General features: G+C 45.3%; 3 non-coding genes across 3 annotated transcripts; all 3 read right to left on the bottom strand.

The window, feature by feature from the left end:
- Positions 1-8,138: 8,138 nt before the first annotated feature.
- Positions 8,139-8,221, bottom strand: trnal-cag (transfer RNA leucine (anticodon CAG)). Its single transcript has one exon. It is a non-coding gene; the product is annotated as a tRNA-Leu (tRNA).
- Positions 8,222-8,299: 78 nt separating this feature from the next.
- trnak-cuu (transfer RNA lysine (anticodon CUU)) lies at positions 8,300-8,372 on the bottom strand. Its single transcript has one exon. It is a non-coding gene; the product is annotated as a tRNA-Lys (tRNA).
- Positions 8,373-18,337: 9,965 nt separating this feature from the next.
- trnag-ucc (transfer RNA glycine (anticodon UCC)) lies at positions 18,338-18,409 on the bottom strand. The gene has a single exon. It is a non-coding gene; the product is annotated as a tRNA-Gly (tRNA).
- Positions 18,410-24,342: the final 5,933 nt, after the last annotated feature.

The following is a 24,342-nucleotide window of genomic DNA, read 5'->3' as shown; positions in this document are numbered from 1 at the left end:
GACCATGGAAGGCCCTGCGGTGATATTACGTACCACGTGTTTCTCTGCTCCAATGTTGAGAAAAGACTCGAAATTAATTGAATACAACTGCAGTTCCTCAACGGGACTTTCTCCTGCAGTTTAATATCCTCTTAACAGAATCGCCGCCTGTCAAGGTCAACCTGCTTGTCCTGATCGGACTTTGACATTTCAGTTATTGATTTGTTTTGGGGTACTGGATTAGTTTGAGCTACTGTTTTGGTTTGAGAATGTCTATCAGTTTGAGGTGTTATATTCGTTTGGGGTATCTGTATTGTAAGGAAAGAGTTAGTCTTTATATTGAAGTAATATTAAACTTTAGCTTTTGCCTCTTAAGTAAGGAAGTATAGATCTCTGTTGGGAGAATGAAACTACAATCATAAGACAGATTTGCTTCATTTTATATATGCATGCATATATTTAATATAGAGACGAGTAGATTCTGAAGTCCAGAAGCTCTTGGATTGTAGCTGATATCATAATACTCGTAAGTTTAATTATCCTTTTGATATAAACAATTACCTGACAATCATAACAAGGCATTTAAATCATTCAGAGCTGGTGTATATGTGTGTCAGACAGCATTGTGTGCTATTCGTCTTACCAGCTTCACAGGGAAGCAGGAGAGGTGTGACATCTGTATGATTGCTACGTATCATTCCCAGCTGATGCAGCGGGAAAGGGCTGTACTGGGGAGAGATAAACACCATTCTGCTTTCTGGTCAATGGGCAAGGCCATATGTTTTAACCAACAAGTTCAAAATTTATAGTTATAATTAATGCCTAAAGCAGAACACCTGGCTTGCGGAAGGAGCCTGTTTGCACCACAAGGCGACACCTAGTGGAGGAGTGTAGTTAGGTGATGAGGGAAGTGATACTCTGATAACATGGAAAATGCTGGAAACCCTCAGCAGGTCAGGCAGCATCTGTGGAGAGAGAAACAGAGTTAATGCTTCAGGTCAATGACCGTTCATCAGAACCAAGTTGGGCAGTTGTGTTAGGTAATAGCATGAAACATAGGAATTGTTTCACTCATGTGGGGTGATTTGGTTAGTTTTCTGTCTTTGGAAGTTCGAGATCAAAAGTAAATTCGTTCAAATCCGGGACCTCTCACATATTTGGACTAACAACCGCCAAAGCGAAAATCATACCCCTTGACCAACGAGCCCACTGATAAAGACCAGTGCACTCAAGAGCCAGCCATCGGAAAACCCTTTTTGGTGGCTATCGTTGATCAGCAATTATGAGGACAGGTTGCATGGACTAGATTTGCATTGCCTTGAGTATAGAATATTAAGGAGTGATCTAATTGAGGTGTTTAAGATGATTAAAGGATTTGTCAGGGCAGATAGAGACTATTTCCTCTGGTGGGGAGAGTCCAGAACAAGGGGGCGTAACCTTAAAATTAGAGCTGGTCCATTCAGGGGTGATGTCAGGAAGCACTTCTTCACACAAATGGGAGTGGAAATCTGGAACTCTCTCCACCAAAAAACTGTTGAGGCTGGGGGTCAATTGAAAATTTGAAAACTGAGATTGATAGATTTTGGGGCTTATTCAGGAGTTTAATGACTGACATTTTTTCCCTGTGATTGTATAATTTCGATCGATGAAATGTTCGTGAAAAGAGTCAGTGTAAAGAGAGTTAGCAGTTCATCTTTTCCCCAGACACTTCCTTCAGCCCTGAGACCGAAAAGTTTGTCGTTTCCGTAGTGGAGCGGTTATCATGTTCACTGGTTACACGCAGAAAATCCCCGATTTGACCTCGGGGGGAAGCATTTTGTTGGGACATGCTCCCCATAAACCTCCAGGGTCGAGCTTCTTCAAGCGTGAAAGGGGCTACAAACCCTTTTAAATTTAACAGCGGCTGCACCAGATTCCTGGTATAATAAGCATTAAAGATTTTTAAGCAGACTCCTAAAATACAGTATGTAAAATGGGAAGGGATAAAAGTTCATGACATGCACAGCACAAAGATTTATTAACGTTTTAATTGTCACTTGGCAAACAAGTTAGCATTTCCTTCAGTGTGCAACAGAATGTATTAATGGTGATTAAAAAAAAACATTAAGTGACACGCAGACCTGAATTATTTTTGTGCAATGAACTATTCCCAATCACTGGGGAATACTGCATCAAACATACATCGGCCGTTCCTTCATCGTCGCTGGGTCAAAATCCTGGAACTCCCTTCCTAACAGCACTGTGGGAGAACCTTCACCACACGAACTGCAGCGGTTCCAGCAGGCAGCTCACCACCACCTTCTCAAGGGCAATTAGGGATGGGCAATAAATGCCGACCTCGCCAGCGACGCCCACATCCCATGAACAAGTAAAAAAATACCAGTTCTGGCCTCTTGCGCATCCCCGATTTTAATCGCTCCACCATTGGCGCCTGTGCTTTCAGCTGCCTCGGCCCTAAGCTCTGGAAATGCCTCCTTAAACCTCTCCGCCTCTCTCTCCTTTAACACATACCTTAAAACCTACCTCTTCGACTAAGCTTTTGGTCACCTGTCCCCATATCTCCTGATGTGGCTGAGTGTCAAATTTTGTTTAATAACGCTCCCGTGAAGCACCTTGTGACGTTTTACTACGTTAAAGGCGCTCGACAAATGCAGGCTGTGTCCTTTGGTTATCGACCCTCCTGCCAATGGAAACAGCTTCTCCCCATCCATTCTATCAAAATCCCCTCATAATTTTGAATACCTCTATTAAATCTCCCCTTAACCTTATTTTGCTCGAAGGAGAACAATCCCAGATTGTCCAGTCTCTCCACATAACCCATCCCTGGACACGATGCAAGGCGGAGGTTTGCAACCAGGTTTGCAAATTATTGCCAGTCGGGAGCTGGACAAATCGAAAGGAACCGAAATGACAAACAGCTTTGTGAATATATAGATACGCTTTGGGAAACGGAATTGGAGCCGAATAAAAGACTGACCAGACAGGCGGCCAAGACGCAGCTGAGTCGGCATGTCCCCCTGGAACAGTTACTCTGATGTTGTGGATGAAATTAAGAGGTCGGAGCCATTTCAAGCGCTCCGTAGTTCCTGCAGATCAGGGATCAAAACCTGGCATCAGCGTCAGGACGCTCAGAATACTTTTTCTTTATTTGTTCATGGGATGTGGGCGTCGCTGGCGAGTCCGGCATTTATTGCCCATCCCGAATTGCCCTTGAGAAGGTGGTGGTGAGCCGCCTCCTTGAACCGCTGCAGTCAGTGTGGTGAAGGTTCTCCCACAGTGCTACTGAGTAACAGACACAGCACCGGCGGGCGCGCCGGTTGCAGGAGAGCTGGTTGGCGGTGATATCGATGCTGTGAGCGAGACCAGACCGTTTCCATGTTTCCACAAACAATGTCCCATCCTTTGTTTCTGGAAAAGTAACACTGATAGTTGTCAATTGCATTTCTGTGGCTGCAAATTGTAACTTTAGCTAGGTGACACGCTGCTTTAGTGTATCTTGCAAACACATGCATTGTGTGGTCTCTGTGGCGCAATCGGTTAGCGCGTTCGGTTGTTAATCAAAAGCTTTGGTGGTTTGAGCCCAGCCAGAAACGAAAGTTGCACCTTTTTCTTCCCACTTTCGGATTCATTGCCTCATTCTGATAGTCCTGAAGCCGGTGCCAGGTTTTAATTCCTGATCTGCAGTAACTGGGAGCACTTTAAATGGCTCCGATCTCTTAATCTCATTTCAAGTTTTCGAATGTGTGATTTGGCGACAAGAAAACACTCTGTGAACAATGTCATCTGAGCATGTCTGATTCGCTACAGTTCAAACTGCGGTCGGATATCAGGCACATGAAAAACAGTGAAATGTTTGTGTGGGCGCGATGCTCTGGGATTCCCCGCCTGACCATCGCCACCTGTCCTTCTCTGCAGCCTTCCGAAATACAGCGCAGTAAATGTATCCCTGTGAAATCAGCTTGGCTGAGGCGTTATGTCCCAAACACGGGACTGCATGCTTCAGGTTTCCGTAGTGTCGTGGTTATCACGTTCGCCGAACACGCGAAAGGTCCCCAGTTCGAAACCGGGCGGAAAACTTGTTCCCATTAAAAATGAGTAAATATTTAACGATTCACACTGCTGATTAAATGTGAACAAAGTCCATAACTTGCAGCCCGCTGAGAGCAGGCGATGAAAGACCCGTGATATTGGGGGTGAAGGCTGCTTCCAATACTGTCCCACACCCGGTGGGACCTGGCAGAAATTTGATAAGCCCTATCTATTGAACCAAGGTGGGATAAATGAAACGGTGTTTGAGAAACATTCATGTTTATAATAACATCCTGGATCCTGTCTTCAGAGTGCGTGGCGCAAAGGTCTGACTCCAGATCAAAAGTCTGGGTGTTCACATCACATCGGGGTCACAGTTTCTTTCACCGCTCACATGAGACTGGATAATTCCCGAATGAAGGTTTTAATTGCTTTTTCACAGAAAAGCAACAGGTGTTTGGCCTAAAACCTGACTCAGGACCGACCCAGTGCCAGGGAGGGGAGCGCCTGATACCCTCATTTATTTCATGCAACAAACTGACACGAACACTGGTATTGATTCAAAATCGACCTGCAGATGGACGCACAGAAGAAAGAGAACCACAGAAACAGACAGCAACGACTTGCATATATATCTGAAAACATATATATGAGAAAGGCATGGATGTTAGGGAACTTGGGGAAATAAATAGTGATGTCTTGAGGAGTGTACATATTACAGAGAGGGAGGTGCTGGAAGTCTTAACGCGCATCAAGGTAGATAAATCTCCGGGACCTGATGAAATGTATCCAAGGACGTTATGGGAGGTTAGGGAGGAAATTGCGGGTCCCCTAGCAGAGATATTTGAATCATCCACCGCTACAGGTGAGGTGCCTGAAGATTGGAGGGTAGCAAATGTTGTGCCTTTGTTTAAGAAGGGCGGCAGGGAAAAGCCTGGGAACTACAGACCAGTGAGCCTGACATCTGTAGTGGGTAAGTTGTTAGAGGGTATTCTGAGGGACAGGATCTACAGGCATTTGGAGAGGCAGGGACTAATTAGGAACAGTCAGCATGGTTTTGTGAGAGGAAAATCATGTCTCACGAATTTGATTGAGTTTTTTGAAGGGGTAACCAAGAAGATAGATGAGGGCTGTGCAGTAGACGTGGTCTACATGGACTTCAGCAAAGCATTTGACAAGGTACCGCATGGTAGGTTGTTACATAAGGTTAAATCTCATGGGATCCAAGGTGAGGTAGCCAATTGGATACAAAATTGGCTTGACGACAGAAGACAGAGGGTGGTTGTCGAGGGTTGTTTTTCAAACTGGATGCCTGTGTCCAGCGGTGTGCCTCAGGGATCGGTGCTGGGTCCGCTGTTATTTGTTATTTATATTAATGATTTGGATGAGAATTTAGGAGGCATGGTTAGTAAGTTTGCAGATGACACCAAGATTGGTGGCATTGTGGACAGTGAAGAAGGTTATCTAGGATTGCAACGGGATCTTGATAAATTGGGCCAGTGGGCCGATGAATGGCAGATGGAGTTTAATTTAGATAAATGTGAGGTGATGCATTTTGGTAGATCGAATCGGGCCAGGACCTACTCCGTTAATGGTAGGGCGTTGGGGAGAGTTATAGAACAAAGAGATCTAGGAGTACAGATTCATAGCTCCTTGAAAGTGGAGTCACAGGTGGATAGGGTGGTGAAGAAGGCATTCAGCATGCTTGGTTTCATTGGTCAGAACATTGAATGCAGGAGTTGGGATGTCTTGTTGAAGTTGCACAGGGCATTGGTGAGGTGAGGCCACACTTGGAGTACTGTGTACAGTTCTGGTCACCCTATTATAGAAAGGATATTATTAAACTAGAAAGAGTGTAGAAAAGATTTACTAGGATGCTACCGCGACTTGATGGTTTGACTTACAGGGAGAGGTTAGACAGACTGGGACTTTTTTCCCTGGAGAGTAGGAGGTTAAGGGTTGATCTTATAGAAGTCTATAAAATAATGAGGGGCATAGATAAGGTCGATAGTCAAAATCTTTTCCCAAAGGTAGGGGAGTCTATAACGAGGGGGCACAGATTTAAGGTGAGAGGGGAGAGATACAAAAGGATCCAGAGGGGCTATTTTTTCACTCAAAGGGTGGTGAGTGTCTGGAACGAGCTGCCAGAGGCAGTAGTAGAGGCGGGTACAATTTTGTCTTTTACAAAGCATTTGGACAGTTACATGGGTAAGATGGGTATCGAGGGATATGGGCCAAGTGCAGGCAATTGGGACGAGCTTAGTGGTATAAACTGGGCGACATGGACATGTTGGGCCGAAGGGCCTGTTTCCATGTTGTAACTTCTATGATTCTATGATTCTATTTCATTGCCTTTAACGTGGTCAGACGATTTAAGCTCGGTGAACTTGCTTCAGCTTTCTGAAATGTACTTGTCCATCCTTCAGAGGCCACGGGAAATATATCTTTTGCCTTTCGAAAAAAGACTCGAAAAGCAGAGACATGTTTTGTTTTCAACACGGCTGGTGAAATGGCCGGACTATCATAAATTAAGAGTCACCTTTGAAACATTGAAAGGCGACTATCTAAAAATCACTTAGTGCAAATTTAAAATCACGGTCACTATTCATTTTGGTCTGAAAGAAATAACAATAAACATGTCAGTCAGTGCCCGCGGTGAGACGGTGATGAACTTGTTTGTTGTGAAGTTTACCGCTGGGCTAAAGCTGACGCCGTTTAAAAAACGCGAACCCACTCAATGTAAAGGATGAGCTCATAAGCAACAGGTCAAGTCAACGTCAAACACCTCCTTTCTTGTTCAATAGAGGGAGCAGAGGCGTGCACATCTTCAGACACCAGCAACTTTTACAAATGGAACAGGTGAAGGCACAGATGCAAGTTCCAAATATTTTCAATGCAAAGTTATTTCACTTCATTTAAAGTGCCGTGAGGCTGAAAACGGGTCCCAGATGATTTGCGTTCACTCGTGACTTGTTTTCCAGTGTTTGTCCGTCAGGTTTGCAATTTAATTTGTATTGGATATTGAAGATATTTCAGGATGATTGCACAACATACCATGTGTAAAGCAACCATCTTGATAACTTCAATCATCACACACTCTACATCGACGCTGCAGAGACCCCATCACCCCTTTCAATATTGTTTTTCTTAACTCACAGTTTTCAAAAGTGAATTGGATAAACGCTTGGATGGAAACATTTTCAGGGCTATGGGGAAACAGCAGGCGAGTGGGACTAACTGGACAGCTCTTTCAGAGAGCAGGCACAGGCACGATGGGCCGAATGGTATCCGAATAGCGCTGTCTTATTCTATGATTCGATTAATAGATCAATTTCCGCCTTTCACTGAGCCTCCCTAAATGGAGGGCAGTAATCGTGTCCCTGTGAAATGAGCTCCTGAACAGTAATACGGAAATTAGCGTGGCTGAGCGGTTTGAAACTCTGGTTAGGCTCCGAACAGGAAATTTCCTCTCTGAGTTTGATTAGTTTATCAATTATCTCCCCGCTTTCCATCTTAAATGTCTTTACATATTTTTTGATCTCTACTTCTACTGCCATGCCTACAGTCTCCCTGGTAAAGACTGAAGCAAAGTGATTATTTAATATTTCTGCCATTTCGCTGTCATTGCCTGTGAGTTTGTCGTGTGTATCGCTAAGTGACCCTATTCCTATCCTAAATTTTCTTTGGCTGTTGTTGTGTCTCGAATACTTTGCTTTTTTTTATATTCCTTTTTGCCTTTCTAATAGTTCTTTAGACTTCTTTCCCAGTCTTTTCACATTCCCCTCTCTCCTTTATTGTCCAGTGTGTGCCTTTTTCTTTAGTTTCAATTTTACCCTGATTTCTTTATTCATCCCTGGTGTGTCATTTCTGGCCAGTTTGTTCTTGCTTTTCAGTGGGATATATTTCTCCTGGACTCTATTGATCACCGTTTTAAATGTTTCCCACTGCTGTTCTATTTCTTTGTCCAGGTCATTAATATGTCAAACATTTCACCGTTTGAAACTTCTCAAGTCACATTTCCATCACAAAGCCAGTTGCTTTTGTGGGAGGAGCAACTCAACTTGGTCGAAAAATCAGCTGCAGCCCAATCCACCAATAAAATATTTTCACGTCTTAGTAAAAGTAAGCAATGTCAGAAGTGGGATTCGAACCCACGCCTCCAGAAGAGACTGCGACCTGAACGCAGCGCCTTCGACCGCTCGGCCATCCTGACTACCGAATGCGTGTTCCATTCTGCATTATTTCTGCACTGTTGGTCAGTGAATTGAGCATAAAAGTTGAAAATCGCACTCGCCCAACGTGGGGCTTGAACCCACGATCCTGAGATTAAGAATCTCATGCTCTACCGACTGAGCTAGCCGGGCATGATTACTTTAAGCGCCTTGTCTGTTATTGCAGCAACCAGGAGAAAGACTCCATTTCAAATTATTGGAATAATTTCTGAGGGCTCGGATAAACTGTCACTTCGAAAGGCACGGACTCATCAAGGACAGTCAGCATGGATTTGTTCAGGGGAGGTCGTGTCTGACTAACCTGATTGAATTTTTCGAGGAGGTGACAAGGAGGATCGATGAGGGTAGTGCAATTGATGTCGTCTACATGGATTTTAGCAAGGCTTTTGAAAAATTCCCAAATGGCAGATTGGTCGAAAAATTAAAGGCCCATGGGATCCAAGGGAATGTGGCTTGTTGGATCCAAAATTAGCTCAGTGGCAGGAAGCAAAGGGTAATGGTCGATGTGTGTTTTTGCGGCTGGAAGGCTGTTTCCAGTGGGGTGCCGCAGGGCTCGGTACTTGGTCCTTTGCTTTTTGTGGTACACATTAACGATTTGGACTTAAACGGAGGGGGCATGATGAAGAAATTTGCGGGTGACACAAAAATAGGCCGTGTGGTTGATATTGAGGTGGAAAGCTGTGGACTGTCGGGGTTCAGGCAATTTTCTGATTACAAAGCACTCAATCTATTCCTGAACGAATTTTGAACGAAAATGTGCGTTTGACCCGGCACAGGCACGACGGGCCGAATGATCTCCTCTTGTGGACTAACATAATACGATGATACTAAGTGTTATCAATCGGAAAAGCAACACATTCCAAATAAGAGCAGAGAGAGGAAACTAGTCTAACAGCATAACAGCACGGTGAGATATTGTATTTGAGAAGGATGAGGAGGGATAGATTACATGGTGGTTGTCACATAGGGTATCAATTGTGACTTTGATAAGGAACATTTCATGCTGCGACAGGGGCGGAAGCCTAATTGGAGAGATTCAGCCCGGGCGCGGCCCCATTGTGCGCGGTGAGACAGAGGGGGGTGGGGGAAGTGTCAGAGCTGGGGCTCACCGGTGGAAGCAGCAGAAAAGTTTAAAACGGTACTCGCCCAACGTGGGCTCAAACCCACCACCCTGAGAGTTTTTAAAGCAAAGGGGGAACAGCCACTGTCTGCATCTCTTGCTGCACTTGAAACAACACATTCCAACTGCGAGCAGAGAGAGGACACCATTCAGTTGCCCATTGTTTAGTGAAATATTATCCATTTCCGTAGTGTAGCGGTTATTACGTCTGCTTTGTACGCAAGAAGTCCCCAGTTCGATTCCGGGCAGGAACATTATGTTGGAACTTGGTCTCCAGAAACATTCACATCGATTTTCTTCTCCTGCCAAAAAGGGAGACAGTGGCTGTTCCCTGATTCTTTGGAAAGTGCATCTTTTACTTAATTGAACAGTTTACTTTTAGTGAGAGAAAACTGATCCACAGTGACGCTCTTTTCAAGTTTTATTCCCTTTTAATCTGGAAAGATATATTTGCTTTGGACAGAGTGGCTTTTGAAACGAGTTGTCGGGTGGGATCGACAAACCTTTTCCGCTGGTGGGGTCAAGGGAACCAAACCAAACATCTACCAAATTCTCCCGAATTATCCGGTTCAATGGGAAACCGACCAACAAAAGCCCTTTCATTGACCGTGGAGGTTCAGACATTTTTCTGATAACAAAGCGCTCAATCTATTTCTCTTGTCTACTTCCCGATGTTTCCGGATACTGTCTGCATCGCTGCCCTGTGTTTATCTCACTATGTGTCCACCTGCAGGGTGGTTTTTGAACGAAGACGTGTGTTTGTCTTCTGTTCGGAATAAAGTCAGTGCGGTTTGACGTGTTGTTACTCAAAGGTGCACTTGCCCTGCTGGTGAGCAGAGGCAAGTGCTCGAGCAAAACAGACGTTTTCGGGCAGATGCACAAAGCTTTCAGGTTGAAGAAAGGAACGGAGGTCTCCTGTGCCTCAGCGCCAACATGTTAAGCTGTAGGCTGTCTGTAAAGTAAAGAAAACGGTTTTGAGCTAATTTCTGCTTACTCCAAATGCACGTTCGCTGGTTCCAACCAGAATCTTAAGGATGACTTTTATCTGTTAATTGTATTACAGTCCTCCGCTGTACCAGCTGATCGATCAAAGGGAAGCAGCAAAGATTGCTCTCTTTGGTAAATGTTCATTGTGCGCCTTTTGACACTCCCGGACTCGTGGAGTCACATGTGCATGACCGAGACTGACTCGGTTCCAACTCATAGCGCATCGTTGTGGGAGTGTGAGCTGTTACTTTCTCTGCACTCCCGAGAGGCGAATGCAGCAGTGGACACCGTGTCTTATGACAAATCAGAAGATTGTCTGGTCAACTCCAACCTGACTGGATTGTTTTTGCAAACTGTCCATTACTTTATGACTTTTAATAGCTTGCAAATTGCCCTAATTGGTAGTGCTGCCTGGAAGTCTCCACCGTTCGTGCACTCTTAACAGAGCAGGAAATGCATTAGTTTTATTCACTTTGTAAATCCTGAGTTCAATCCAAAGAAAAGATACCAGGACCCGTGAAGTTTTTTTCCATGTCTCACTTTATCTTTCCATCTTTGCGAAACACCAAAATCAAAAACTTTTGCTGACTGCAGCACACCAAAAGATTTACTGCCCCTTGATCTCTCTTCATCGAAGCTGAGGATTGACGTGGGTTCTGGATTTGCTGAAAACTGACACCATTTTTGTTTCGGGACAATTCCCCAAGGTAAAAAAGTGAGTGGAGAATGCGGGCATCGATCCCGCTACTTCTCGCATGCTAAGCGAGCGCTCTACCATTTGAGCTAATTCCTCTGCGTAACGAGACTAATTGCCCTTCACAATAGTCGCTTCACACTCGCCTCCGAACAGCGCCACGAATTGCCACCTCCCTGAATTTTCTCAATACTTTGCTCCAATCCGCGGTATCGAGGATTCGCAAGTGAGCAACCGCTGAACGGGAAGGCACAGTAATCGTGAATGATGCCGAGAAGAGCCCGAGCCTGCGGAACGCAGACGAGGTCATCGGAAAAGAACAGCAGCCCGAGCTTGAGGAAACAGCGAGAGCTATGTCTGTCGGTCTGACTGACTGATGGAAGGCTTATTTGCCTGAAAGTGAGTGCGGTTTGACGTGTTGTTATTCAAAGGTACGCCCTGCTGGTGAGCAGAGGCAAGTGCTCGAGCAAAACAGCCGTTTTCGGGCAGACTCAAAAATCTTTCAGGTTTAAGAAAGGAAAGGAGGTCTCCTGTGCCTCAGCGCCAACATGTTAAGCTTTTGGTTGTCTGTAAAGTAAAGAAAACGGCCTTGAGCTAATTTCTGCTTACTCCAAAAGCACGTTCGCTAGTTCCAACCAGAAACCTAAGAATGACTTTTCTCTGTTAATTGTATTGCAGTCCTCCGCTGTACCAGCTGAACGATCGAAGGGAAGCAGCCAAGATTGCTCTCTTTGGTCAATATTCACTGTGCGCCTTTTGACACTCCCGGACTCGTGGAGTCACGTGTGCATGAACGAGACTGACTCATTTCCTGCTCATGCCGCAGCGCTGTGGGAGTGTGAGCTGCTACTTTCTCTGCACACCCGAGACCAGTGGAGCAGTGGATATCGTGTCTAATGATAAATCAGAAGATTGTCTGGACAACTCCTACCTGACTGGATTGTTTTTGCCAACTGTCCATTACTTTATGACTATAGATAGCTTGCAAACTAACCTAATTGGCAGTGCTGCCGAGCAGTCTCCACCGTTCGTGCGCTCTTCACACAGCAGGGAATCCATTAGTTTTATTAACTTTGTCAATCCTGAGTTCAATCCACAGAAAAGATGTCAGGACCTGTGAAGCTTTTTTCCAAATCTCACTTCATCTTTCCATCTTTGCTAAACACCAAAATCAAAAGCTTTTGCTTCCTGCAGCACACCAAATGATTTGCTGCTCCTTGACCTCTCTTCATCGAAGCTGAGGATTGACGTGGGTTCTGGATTTGCTGAAAACTGACACCATTTTTGTTTCGGGACAATTCCCCAAGGTAAAAAAGTGAGTGGAGAATGCGGGCATCGATCCCGCTACTTCTCGCATGTTAAGCGAGCCGCTCTACCATTTGAGCTAATTCCTCTGCGTAACGAGACTAATTGCCCTTCACAATAGTCGCTTCACACTCGCCTCCGAACAGCGCCACGAATTGCCACCTCCCTGAATTTTCTCAATACTTTGCTCCAATCCGCGGTATCGAGGATTCGCAAGTGAGCAACCGCTGAACGGGAAGGCACAGTAATCGTGAATGATGCCGAGAAGAGCCCGAGCCTGCGGAACGCAGACGAGGTCATCGGAAAAGAACAGCAGCCCGAGCTTGAGGAAACAGCGAGAGCTATGTCTGTCGGTCTGACTGACTGATGGAAGGCTTATTTGCCTGAAAGTGAGTGCGGTTTGACGTGTTGTTATTCAAAGGTACGCCCTGCTGGTGAGCAGAGGCAAGTGCTCGAGCAAAACAGCCGTTTTCGGGCAGACTCAAAAATCTTTCAGGTTTAAGAAAGGAAAGGAGGTCTCCTGTGCCTCAGCGCCAACATGTTAAGCTTTTGGTTGTCTGTAAAGTAAAGAAAACGGCCTTGAGCTAATTTCTGCTTACTCCAAAAGCACGTTCGCTAGTTCCAACCAGAAACCTAAGGATGACTTTTCTCTGTTAATTGTATTGCAGTCCTCCGCTGTACCAGCTGAACGATCGAAGGGAAGCAGCCAAGATTGCTCTCTTTGGTCAATATTCACTGTGCGCCTTTTGACACTCCCGGACTCGTGGAGTCACGTGTGCATGACCGAGACTGACTCATTTCCTGCTCATGCCGCAGCGCTGTGGGAGTGTGAGCTGCTACTTTCTCTGCACACCCGAGACCAGTGGAGCAGTGGATATCGTGTCTAATGATAAATCAGAAGATTGTCTGGACAACTCCTACCTGACTGGATTGTTTTTGCCAACTGTCCATTACTTTATGACTATAGATAGCTTGCAAACTAACCTAATTGGCAGTGCTGCCGAGCAGTCTCCACCGTTCGTGCGCTCTTCACACAGCAGGGAATCCATTAGTTTTATTAACTTTGTCAATCCTGAGTTCAATCCACAGAAAAGATGTCAGGACCTGTGAAGCTTTTTTCCAAATCTCACTTCATCTTTCCATCTTTGCTAAACACCAAAATCAAAAGCTTTTGCTTACTGCAGCACACCAAATGATTTGCTGCTCTTTGATCTCTTTTTAGCGAAGCTTCGGATTGACGTGGGTTCTGTATTTGCTGAAAACTGACACCATTTTTGTTTCGGGACAATTCCCCAAGGCAAAAAAGTGAGTGGAGAATGCGGGCATCGATCCCGCTACTTCTCGCATGCTAAGCGAGCGCTCTACCATTTGAGCTAATTCCCCTGCCTGGCGAATCAAATTGCCCTTCACAATAGTCGCTTGACACTCGCCTCCAAGCAGCGCCACGAATTGCCACCTCCCTGAATTTTTTCAATACTTTGCTCCAATCCGCGGTATCGAGTATTCGCAAGTGAGCAACCGCAGAACGGGAAGGCACAGTTGTCGTGAATGATGCCGAGAAGAGCCCGAGCCTCCGGAACGCAGACGAGGTCATTGGAAAAGAACAGCAGCCGCAGCTTGAGGAAACAGCGAGAGCTCTGTCTGTCTGTCGGTCTGACTGACTGATGGAAGGCTAATTTGCCTGAAAGTGAGTGCGGTTTGACGTGTTGTTATTCAAAGGCAGTCCCTGCTTGTGAGCAGAGGCAAGTGCTCGAGCAAAACTGTCGTTTTCAGGCAGACACAAAAAGCTTTTGGTTTCAGAAAGGAAAGGAGGTCTCCTGTGCCTCAGCGCCAACATGTTAAGCTTTTGGCTGTCTGTAAAGTAAAGAAAACGGCCTTGAGCTAATTTCTGCTTACTCCAGTTCGCTAGTTCCAACGAGAAACCTAAGGATGACTTTTATCTGTTAATTGTATTGCAGTCCTCCGCTGTACCAGCTGAACGATCGAAGGGAAGCAGCCAGGATTGCTCTCTTTGGTCAATATTCACTGTGCGCCTTTTGACACACCCGGACTCGTGGAGTCACGTGTGCATGACCGAGACTGACTCATTTCCTGCTCAGACCGCAGCGCTGTGGCAGTGTGAGCTGCTACTTTCTCTGCACACCCGAGACCAGTGGAGCAGTGGATATCGTGTCTAATGATAAATCAGAAGATTGTCTGGCCAACTCCTCCCTGACTGGATTGTTTTTGCAAACTATCCATTACTTTATGACTTTAGATAGCTTGCAAACTGTCCTAACTGTGACTGCTGCCTGGCAGTCTCCATCGTTCGTACGCTCTTAACACAGCAAGGAATGCATTAGTTTTATTAACTTTGTAAATCCTGAGTTCAATCCACAGAAAAGATATCAGGACCTGTGAAGCTTTTTTCCATGTCTCACTTCATCTTTCCATCTTTGCTAAACACCAAAATCAAAAACTTTTGCTTACTGCAGCACACCAAATGATTTGCTGCTCCTTGACCTCTCTTTAGCGAAGCTTCGGATTGACGTGGGTTATGGATTTGCTGAAAACTGACACGATTTTTGTTTTGGGACAATTCCCCAAGGTAAAAAAGTGAGTGGAGAATTGGATATCGATCCCGCTATTTCTCACATGTTAAGCAAACTATCTGCTATTGGCGCTAATTCCCCAACTGCGGTGGCGGAATTGCCCTTCACAAAGGTCGCCTCACACTCGCCTCTAAGGAGCGCCACGAATTGCCACCCTCCCTGAATATATTCAATACTTTGCTCCAATCGGTGGTATCGAGCATCAGCAAGTGAGCAACAGCTGAACGGGAAGCCGCAGTGAGCGGCCTTGATCTAACTGCTTCTTATTCCAAAATCACATTCGCTACTTGGAGCCGGAAATAAACCAGCAACCAAAGGGTGACTCTGCTTTATTTTCCACGATAATCCTCTATTCTACCAGCTGAGCGATCGGAGGGAAGCAGCAAAGATCCTTGTTTCGTGATTGTTCACCGTTTTGAACACCCCGACTCGTGCAGTCACGTGGGCCTGACGGAGATTTACTCGGTACCTGCCCTTCACAGTTGCTGCTTTGCACTCGCCTCCAAGCAGCTCCATGGCCAGCAGAGAAATCTTGCCTTGGGTTAGCCCCTCCCTGAATACAATCAATACTTTGCTCCAATCGGCGATATCGTACATCAGCAAGTGAGCAACAGCAGAACGGGAAGCCACAGTAATCGTGAATGATGCTGAGAAGAGCCCGAGCCTGCGGAAGGCAGACGAGGTCACCGGGAAGGAAAGCCGCCTCCAGCTTGAGGGAGCAGCGAGAGCCCTGTCTGTCTGGTTGACTGATGGAAGACTTTTTGTCCTGAAAGCGGTTTGACGTGTTGGTACTCAAAGGCAGTCTCTGCTGGTGAGCAGAGGCAAGTGCTCGAGCAAAACAGCAGTGTTCGGGCAGACACAGAAAGCTTTTAGCTTTGAGAAAGGAAAAGAGGTTTCCTGTGCCTCAGCACCAACATGTTAAGCTGTAGGCTGTCTGTAAAGTTAGGAGAACGGCCTTGAGCTAATTTCTGCTTCGTCCAAAAGCACGTTTGCTAGTTCCAACCAGAAACCTGAGGATGATTTTCTCCACTTGCTGAGGATTTCCAGCATTTTCTCTTTATATTTCACATTTCCAGCATCCGCATTATTTTGCTTTTGATTGGATGAACCTCGTCCTTCTAAACCCCATCACAGAATTATCAGCGAGATGGGTTTACAATGGCGGATGACCTTACCCAGAATGCCGCTCGCGATAGAATACGGTCTATCTCCATTCGAAGGGGCGCAGCGCGCAGGCGCGGCAAGGGCAGCCGGCCGGATAAATCAGCGCCTTGGAGAGATAGAGGGGTTTCTGGGGCGCGTTGGATTGTGGGCTCTCCGGCCGCCATTAGTCGCAAGTTGTGGGTCAATGTTCTATTGCCCGCGTCGCCCACAGACCGTTTCTGGAAAAACAGACTGAGGAACTCAGAGCGGGTTTGATGAACAGACACTGACCGTACAATGTAGAACAGAGTTTCTCAAACTATTTTTCTCGTGACACAATGGAAGAAAAACACTTCCCCCAGGAACCCCAAACAATAATAACTTCAGACTGGAGTTTTCATCAAATCCCAATAAAGGTCAGTCCATGCTCGCTCTTCAATTCACTTCAAGTAATAATTAAAATTAGACATCGACGTTGCTTGAAAAACATTTTAAATACAGTATAAATACAGTAAAAGAAGATCAGGTTGAGTTTCACTTACTTAATGTGAGGGGTGGGTCTGTCAGTTGGTCATGATCTCGTTCCAATCTGGATCACAGGATGAAAGTGCTTCACGCATATCAGGTGCGCTGTTGAGTTTCTTTCTCTTGTTTTTAACCATGTCAAAGTCGAAAATCCCATTTCGCACAGGGAGGTTGTTGTGAACGGCAGCAACAACAGAACACGAATCATAACAGAGGATATTCTTTGAAAGCACTGATCCAAAAAGATGACAATCTGAATGACTTGTGGCGTGTTTTCAATGTGTTCACAGATGAGTCGCACCGGCTCGTTTTCTTGCTCAGGCATCAAGTTTAGCCTCATTATTGATTCAGGATTTCCCAAAGCAAAAGGATCTTTCACCCAACGCTTTTCCTTCAAATTTTCAAATCCCTCTGCAGGGAAGTAGCGACTAAAATGGTCAGACAGAGCAGCGAGATGTAACTGTGTGACACATTTCATTTCATTCCCTTTATCTTCATTGATGCTGTTCTCCTCAATGTGTTGTAACAGTGTGAAGCAGGAAATGAGCTCCGCTCCCATTTCTGATCATAACTCTTCAAAAACCCTGTATTTCAGTGAGCTTCCTTTAATGAAAAACCCCTTCTCATTCCAAGCCATTAGAGAGAGTGCGGTGCCCAGAACTGAGCACGGAACTCTAAATGATGCCTAACCAGAGCTCTGTATAACGGTGACATAACTTCCACTGCTTTTTTTCCAATTCCCTTGAGATAAAGATCAAAATTTAATCTCCATTTTAACATTGTTTCAGTGAATTAGTGATCACTTTTAGTGATTTCTGTATTGGACCCCTAAATCTATCTCCTCCCCCACAGTTCCTAGCTTCTTGCCATTTAGAAAATACACTGATCTATCGTTTTATGGTCCAAAGGGATAACCTCATACTTCCCCACGTTGAACTCCATCTGCCACAGTTTCACCCACTCACTTAATCTATCAATGTCCCTTTGCAAATGTCTGCTCCCATCTACAATGTTTACTGTGCTACCTAAATTATTGTCGTCAGCACACTTGGAAATAAAGCTCTTTAATAAGAACATAAGAAATAGCAGCAGAATAGGCCATATGTCCCATCGAGCCTGCTCCGCCATTCAATAAGATCATGGCTGATCTTCGATCTCATCTCCACTTTCCCGCCCGATCCCCATTTCCCTTGATTCCCCAAGAGTCCAAAAATCTATCGATCTCAGCTTTCAATATAACTCAACGACTGAGCATCCACAGCCCTCTGGGGTGCAGAGAATTCGAAAGATTCACAATCATCTGAGAGAAGAAATGTTTCCTCATGTCGGTCCGAAATGGCCGACCCCTTATCTTGAGACTATGAGCTCTAGTTCTTGACTCTCCAGCCAGGGGAATCAGACTCTCAGCATCTACCCTGTCAAGCCGTCGAAGAATTTTATACATTTCAAAGCGATCAACTCTCATTCTTCTAAACTCCACCGAATATTGGCCAATTTTAGACAATATTTCCTCATACTACAGTTGCAGCAAGACCTCCTTACTCTTATATTCCAACACCCTCACAATAAAGGCTAACATATCATGTCCCTTCCTCACTCTCATTAGACTCTTGGTAACTCAGTATTTCCAGCACCCGATTATGTTTTGGAAACAATATCCAACTGAACTGCATCAAATTCGATTGCAAACTTAAGAGTTTCTGATCGAAATAAACTAACAAGAACACTTAACTGCGATAGCCGGGAATCGAACCCGGGTCAACTGCTTGGAAGGCAGCTATGCTCACCACTATACCACCATCGCTAAAAATAACCAACAATAAAATAGTTCCCAAACATCCGATCCTGACCAGACACTGCAGGCTGTTGGATTTTGTTCTTCATTTTCACTGGTTTCTGACGGATCCTTTCTCGCTCTGTTGCAGTTCCTGTTTCCGCCCAGTAGATTTCACCAACCCCCAATCAATGGAAATTCCACACCAGCCAGTAATTCTTCACCTGATATCGGACTGAAGAGACAGTCGATCCCTGCAATACTTGACCAGCTGGAAATACATTTTACCACAGCTCACATCAGCCTTTGAGTAAAGTTAAATAATTCCATTAAATCATTACAGAGACCTGACTACCAACTGGGCAGGAATGGCAGCTTAATATTCAAGTCTATAAGATCTTTAGAAAGGACAGGGAAATAGGGAAAGGAGGAGGAGCAGCAATATTACTAAAGGACAATATTACAGCAGTTCAAAGATAGAATATCAGTGAGGGTGAGCGGGCAGTGTAAACACTCTGAGAGAGACCCATCACAAGTGCCCCCACTGTACTCCCCCAGAAGGTATAAGAAGGGCGAGTGCGGGAGGATTTCTTCATTCTTTGTGAAAGTGTTTGTGAGATTGTGGAAATGTCTGGAAGAGGAAAAACCGGCGGTAAAGCTCGGTCCAAGGCCAAGTCTCGCACATCCCGGGCCGGACTGCAGATCCCTGTTACCCGTGTTCACAGGCTCCTGCGAAAGGGGAACTATGCTGAACGTGTGGGTGCCGGAGCCCCGGTCTATCTGGATGCTGTGCATCGAGTATCTGACGGCTGAAATCCTCGAGGTGACCGGCAACGCGGCCAGGGACAATCAAGAAGACCAGCATCATCCCCAAACACCTGCAGCTGGCCATCCGCAACGACGAGGAGCTCAACAAGCTGCTGGGACTGGTGACCATCGCTCAGGGTGTTGTCTGATATCCAGGCCGTGCTGCTGCCGAAGAAAACCAGCATTGTGAGCTCCAAGAGCAAGTAACCCGGCCAAGGCTTAATCTGATATCCCAAAGGACAGGACCAACCTGATTGAAATCTTTGAAGAAGGAACAGAAAGTGCAGACAAGTTTAATGCAGTAGAGGTGATATATTTGGATTTTCCGAAGGCCTTCTATAATGTACCACATTGTCGACTCATGGCTAAGTTCAGAGCACGTGGAGTCAGAGTCAGGTGGCTGAATGGATAGTAAGTTGGTGACAAAACTGAAAGCCGAGAATAGAGGTTAAGGGTCGCTACTCAGACTGGCAAAAGGTGGGAAGTGGAGTTCCAGTTGCTGGGACCACTGTTCTTCACAATTTACATTCACGATTTGGATTCGGGAATCGGAAGTACAATTCCAAAATTTGGGGACGACACCAAATTGGGGGATTTAGTTAATACAAAGGAAGAATGCATCAAAATGCAAGAGGGAATTAATAAACTTACAGAATGAAGAATCAGGAGGTCACACACTGCTTGGATAATAAGAGTCTAAACGGGATAGAGGAGCAAAGGGATCTAGTGGTACAGATACACAAATTACTAAAAGTAGCGACCCAGGTTAATCAGGTCATAAAAAGACAAATCAAACAGTAGGATTCATTTCTAGAGGGATAGAGTTGAAAAGCAAAGAAGTTATGTTAAACTTGTATAGAACCTTGTTTAGACCAGACTTGGAATACTGCGAACAGGTCTCGTCTCCATATTATAGACATAGGGGCATTGGAGAGGGTGCAATCAAGATTCAAAAGGATGATACCAGAAATGAGAGGATATTCTTATCAGGAAAGACTGAACAGACTGGGTCTCGTTTCACTCGAAAAGAGAAGGCTGAGGGTTGATCTGATCGAGGTTTTTAAGATAATGATAGGGTCTGTTAGGATAGATGTAGAGAAAATGTTTCCACTTGTGGGGAGTCCAAACCTTCAGGTAATAAATATAAAATAGTCGCTAATAAATCAAATAGGGAATTCAGGAGAAATTGCTTTACCCAGAGAGTGGTTGGAATGTGGAACTTGCAACTATGAGGAGTAGCTGAGGCAAATAACAGAGAGGCATTTAAGGGGAAGATAGATCAGCACATGAGGGAGAAAGGAATAGAAGGATATGCCGATAGGGTTAGATGAAGTAAGGAAGGAGGAGGCTCATGAGCAGCATAAACGCCGGCATAGACTAGTTGGGCCGAATGGCCTGTTTCTGTGCTGTAGTTTCAATGCAACTCGATGTAAAGGCTCCTTTCAGAGCCACCCTCTGTATCTGTGAAAGGGCTGGTTACTGTCTGAAGGGAGACCCTGATATCATGCTACCAGTGTGGCTTTGAGCTGCTTTTTTCTCGTTGTGGACGAGATGAGGTATTAATGGGACTGGAGTCGGGGCAATGACCACAGTCCGGTATTTTAAACGGTGACTTACATACCCCAGCCCACACATCACCAGATTTCTTGTATTTATTTAAACTACTTGCCATGCTGGGCTCGTAAAGAATCACCAGAACTGCTCGACTAACCTTTCTACATCTGTGGAATTCAGCGCTTCGCTCCGTTTCTGTTCTATTTTGTTGGATTATTCACATAACGCATCAAACTCACTGGGGAATCACTGAAATGTAACTCTGTACAGAAACAAATAACAGTGAATTGCCTGGTGCCCAGGAGATCAGGAACATTACTCGCCTTTCGACCTGTTAACGAGTAAACCGTGTTTAGAGTCCACCGACCCGCTTTGGTTCCATATGGGGGATTAAACAGAGAAATCGGGAGGGGAGGAGACAGTCAGAGTGAAAGAGCGGAGAGTGGCCTCTGATCTTCCAACTCCACCTCTAGTTCTCTCCATCCGACAGTTTCAAACCGTTTATCGATAATAGAACCGAATCTCAGCGCTCCGCACAAACCCTGACAGACCCGGGCTTCATATTCAAGGATTCCCAAAACCCGAAGCTTTCAAATAAGCCCCGTTACAATGAGAAATCGTTAATATTCCTGCCTAAATACAGTCCATTCAATAAGAAGTCAACTCGGCTCCTCCATTTCAGTCTTTTTCCCTGTTCTATCTCCCCACACATCCCCTCCCAGACGGGTTCAGCGTTTTACAATCACCTTATTCCAGCTTATTTGGAGAATCTCATCTGTTGGGGTTTGAGTTCTGACGCGGAGTTTCTCCGCCAGTGTTACCGTCTCACAGAGACTCTCGCCCTGAATCTGTGAAAGATTATGACCATGAACTGGGACTGGAGCCGAACACATCCCCATTTACAGTGAGGCCCGGCCCGGACATCTCATTCTCTCTATTTTATATCAGACAGTATCCCACTTTCATGTCCAGCAATAGAGAGAGAGAGAGACAGTATCAGTCTTACACTTCCGATCTGTGTCCAAATCACGCTCAATAACAGTATCCACCTTCATATACAGCACCAGAGAGAGAGAGAGGGAGGCAGACACGGTGAGAGAGACAGAGAGAGCGGTGAGACACAGTGACAGACAGACGTTAACAGTATTAGTTCCAGACTGACCGGGAAAGTGCCGTTTTATCCAGAAAGATCGCGTTGGAGTGACAGAAGATGCAATCTCATCACTCACTGATATTGTACAAGGGTCAGACACACTATTAATCCCACACTCAGGGACAGTACAGAGAGGGACAGAAACAATGGGCCACATTTAACCCTCTAATGCCTGTTGTACTATCTGCAGTTTTACAGCTCAGGGCTGTTCGATATTACTCTCAGTGACCTACAGTTTCACTCCGGTTACATTAATCTGCGACTGTTGCTGCCTGATATTAACCCTACACGGTCCCAGCAAATACACAGACTCCCACTTTCCTCCCATGTTTCTCCAGGATTGGTTTGAGAAATCCTCTCTCAGTCACACATTATAGGGGCCATTAATGAAGAGAATCCATTGGCTGATTTCACAGCCGCTCACTTTATCTCTGAAAGGCTCTTTACCATGAAAAGACCCCGTCAGAAACAGCAGGGATGGAAACATCTAGTTTAATAGTTGGAGATTGTAAAGTCAGTCTGGATTCCAGCGTTAGGCACTGGTGGAATCCCATCTGTTTCCCATTCTGGTGCCTGTTCCAGCACTGCCTGTGGACCCCATTCCCTCTGACCTTTCCCCCAGCCGCACTTCCTTTGCTCAGACTCGGAAAAATTCCAATTGGGGAAAATTTCCATCGATTTTTGGATTGGGAATTGTGGGCGCCATTCCCTCAGTGAGCGGAAGAAGATGGTTTCAAACAGCCGGGAATGGAGAGATCACGGCCCCCGGGGGAAGGGAGCAAAGAACAGCCTCGTTACAGCAGATCATCGCTTCGGGACCGTGTCCGCAGATGGGCTCAGAGATCGGCATTGAGTCCGGGGGAAGTTCAGGGGGAGTCTGGGAGCTGTTTGTAAGAGGCGGAGTGGATCAGGAACTGGTCCCGGAACATGGAGTGAGAGGGGGGGGGGGGGGAGGGAGAGGTCATTCTCGGGCTGTGTGCGGACAGGGTGTGTCCAGGGGAAGGGAGAGAGAATGGGAAGAATCTGCTATTAAAATCATTGCTGCTTTCTCTCCCCAAACCAGCAGTGAATGGTCCTGGTTTAGTTCCAGCCTCACCCTGTTTATTGTTATTGGACAGTGAAGAGTGGAAACAGAGCCGGACAGTAAGGATGTGGGGAGCTATACAAAGAGAATCTATTGCAGGCATCAGGTGAGAAGTGTGAAGGACACATTTTAAACAGCGGCTGTTTGGTTTCGGTTGAACGGTTAGTCCCATGGGAGAGGAGATTAGAAACCTGACCTGTACAAAGGTCCCTGCCCCATCGGGTAGTCCCATTCATGGATCAGTGCAGGGGTTGGGCCGTGTCTGGATGTCATTAAATTGTTGTAAAACTGCCCAACACACCTGGTATGCAGAAGCTGAGTGCTGCAGTACTGCAGTGGAGTCAGACACTGACACTGTTTGTATCACTGGATTTCATTTGTGGATATTCAAAATGATCATTAACAGAGATATTAAACTGATCACTTCTGTATTTTCGACCTCACATGTTCCTGAGTAACAAGAGATAATTTTCTTTCGACAGGCAAACCCTTGAACGATCCAGAATAAATGTGATGCTTCCTCCATCCGAGGCAGAAGGAACAATGCAGCCAGCTCCTTCTCACACACAGTAAGTATATTATCACTCACAGAGCACAGAGACACAGACAGGTCATCAGTTCCACAGTCTCAGACAGCAGAAGTAGTCAGTCCCACACTGATCACAATTTCCAGAGACACATTTTCAATCCAACAGTCAAGCAGAGTAGGTGAGGCTGGCACTGTTCCATTCCCCCTAACTCAGTCCCGCTGACAGTTAGATACAAAAATCCCAGTCCAAAATCACACTCTCAGAGTGAAAGGCACTGTGTCAATCTCACAATAGAGCAAAATTAGCTACGAATTAATTACCAGATAGAAATCACACATGGTACCCGATTCAAAGGTACAGAATGAATCCCAATAATGTACCCCGAGATTCAAATTGAATACTAGCCCAGAACTCTCACACATGACTTTAATACATGCAATATCCATTCGAAAAGTGTATCATATGATACAAATTGCACACAAGTCCAAAACTCAGGTAGAGTATCAGATTGAGAAATATTGAAAGATAGTAAACCTGAGAAACAAATTAGATACTTGTTCAGAATGTACTCGTAGAATGAGATTTAAAGATAGATTGTCAATTCTATTAGTGCAGACTGAGATACACATTACATACCAGTCCAAAAATCTCATACAATATTCGATTGAAAGATACGGTGTCAATTCTATTTCTACAGACTGATCTACACATTACATACCAATTCAAAAATGTCACCTTATCAGTTTGAAAGATACATTAATATCCACAACAGTACTCACAGAGATACAGATTTAATAGTACTCCAAAAAGCACACAAATTATCGGATTAAAACCT

The sequence above is a fragment of the Heptranchias perlo genome, unplaced genomic scaffold (assembly GCF_035084215.1).
Source record: "Heptranchias perlo isolate sHepPer1 unplaced genomic scaffold, sHepPer1.hap1 HAP1_SCAFFOLD_63, whole genome shotgun sequence".
NCBI classification, from domain to species: Eukaryota; Metazoa; Chordata; class Chondrichthyes; order Hexanchiformes; family Hexanchidae; genus Heptranchias; species Heptranchias perlo.
The sequence above is the reverse complement of the archived record's forward strand: the minus strand, read 5'-3'. Positions and strand labels throughout refer to the sequence as shown.